We start from the raw sequence: 2,160 nt of genomic DNA, 5'->3' as shown, positions 1-2,160 counted from the left end.
TTTGCTTGTCCAGCTCATAAACAGATGTTGAGTGATGTTCTTCTGGTGCAGTGTCCATAGGTCATATCGCCGCCCACATGGTGGCCGTCTTGGCCATGGTATGAGGATGGAATATGTGTTACACTGGATACTCTGCTTTGAAATGTCCGCCTTGGAAATGCAGCTTCAGCAGCAGCACACATCATAATCAAAGTGCATTGGGCAGTATTCATGGCCAACAGTCACAGAGAAAACATTTATCTGTTCATTGAGACAAGTGATTCAGCAGAAGGGGCAGGGGCTCTGTTTTCAGAGCTGAGCGCTGCACACCTTTGAGGTATCAGCAGTGCAAAGGCCAGGTGGCTCTGCGGAGCTGGAGTTGCTGAACTGTCATTTGGTCATTAGTACTACTGCCGCTGAATTTTTACATCAGTTGACCAGAAGTCATCTCACTGCCCCAGGGCATACTGACAGGCTTTTTATCCATCTCTCTAACCTAGGCAGAAAACCTTCTGCACTTTGAAATCACATGATCCTGCTGTCAGCAAAACATTGTTGGGCTGCCATTCCACGCTGGGCACCCTGGAGCAAATCGGCTTTTCAATGTGCTTGCTTACACACTGGCCATTTTCAGGTTGGAAAGCGTCAACAAAATGAGTCATGTTCCACTTCTCACAGTAAATATATCCTCTGGCGAAGACCACTTGACAAAAGTTGTTACATGATGAAGTCTCAGAATCACCTACGTGGGTTCCAGACACCCTCTTTTTGACCCCCGACTTAGGAACTGTTGTCCACCCTGCATGTGGCTGCTTCTGGGAGGCCAGCCCATGCTTGTGATATATCCATTGTACTTCCTGTGTTCAGTGAGCTATCATCCACTGGCCCATGTATCAAAATAGCCCTCCCACCAGAATCAACCAGAACACTAGACAAAACATGTGAAATAACTCCTTTTAAATATTAGGCGGCAGAAAATGCAGTCCTCTATGAGAACAGGAAAAACAGAAGGTGAGAGCTAGCTAAGATATCTGGCCTTTTGCCTGAAGGAATTTTCCAGGCTGTGGCATCATACCTGAGCTGACAAATCAGAGATTGGCATTTAGGAAGTGGCGTAGAAGGAGCAGGAGAAGGCAAGGTGGCCTATATCAGCTGTAACTGCTTGTCTAAATTAGCATAACAGCTGACAATGATTGTGCATTCATTGGTTCTCAAGATTAGAATACTTTGGCAAGTTTTAAAAAACATTTATGCCTGCGATCATCCCACAGAAATTGTGAATTATGAGTCTGTTTTCCAAAGACATTGGTGTTTTTAAAGCTCACCAGATGCAACAAATTTTGAGAAATACTGAGCTAACCTGGCTTTATTTAGATGAATAATACAAGTTGATTTTACAAGAATCTTATCAATTTTTTAATCTATATTTTTGATTGAGCTCATACTTGGATACCCCCATCAGATATTGCCACCATAATGCATCCACCAATAAGTCAGTAAATCTTTGTCTAATTTAAAATTAAAACTCTGAAAAGTATGGTTTAAATTAGAATGACTGAGTAACATCTTTTAATGTGTATTCAAATAATTAAGATAAATCATATTATTGGGCTATAGAACTTCTAGAATAACATGATTTCTGATAAAGAGGCTAATTTAGTTGGGCAGGAAGACGCTCATAGTTAATGGTAGACATAGCCAGGAAGCCAGTCTTCACAGATATGATTCATTAACATCTCTATTTTTCTTCTCAGTTTTTGGGTATATATGACAGTGGAACTTGTTTGCTCAATGCTTCTTTTTCCTAGCATTTTCATATAAACTTCACACTTCAGAATTTTTTTATTACTTGAAAGTACATTTGATTTTTAGTTATCAATCATTATCTCCTTACTGTGAACTCAATAGAGTGAAACATTTCTCCAAAGTCATCTAATATACATTTGTAAAAATACATTATACCATTCAAATTTTTCAGTTGCTTTCAGAAAACTGTGTAAATTATAATGATAAATTGAAATAGGTCATCTAATTTCTTTATTCAGTATAAAGCACTATTTATCAAAGATCATTAGGCATAACACTGTTTCCAAGACAGGTCTAATATGCATAACTGTATGCTTTCCAAAATATGTTCTTCAGAACATTAATTTTAAAAAATGTTCTACAAAACAAGTCCTT

At 38.8% G+C, this 2,160-nt stretch overlaps 1 pseudogene; it reads right to left on the bottom strand.

Annotated features, from left to right (window-relative positions):
- Positions 1-319: 319 nt before the first annotated feature.
- Positions 320-869, bottom strand: LOC105853873 (annotated as a pseudogene).
- Positions 870-2,160: the final 1,291 nt, after the last annotated feature.

This window comes from Condylura cristata, unplaced genomic scaffold (assembly GCF_000260355.1).
Source record: "Condylura cristata isolate star-nosed mole 26May11 unplaced genomic scaffold, ConCri1.0 scaffold00020, whole genome shotgun sequence".
Classification (NCBI taxonomy): domain Eukaryota; kingdom Metazoa; phylum Chordata; class Mammalia; order Eulipotyphla; family Talpidae; genus Condylura; species Condylura cristata.
Note: the sequence above shows the minus strand (reverse complement) of the source record. Positions and strands in the feature narration are given on the sequence as shown.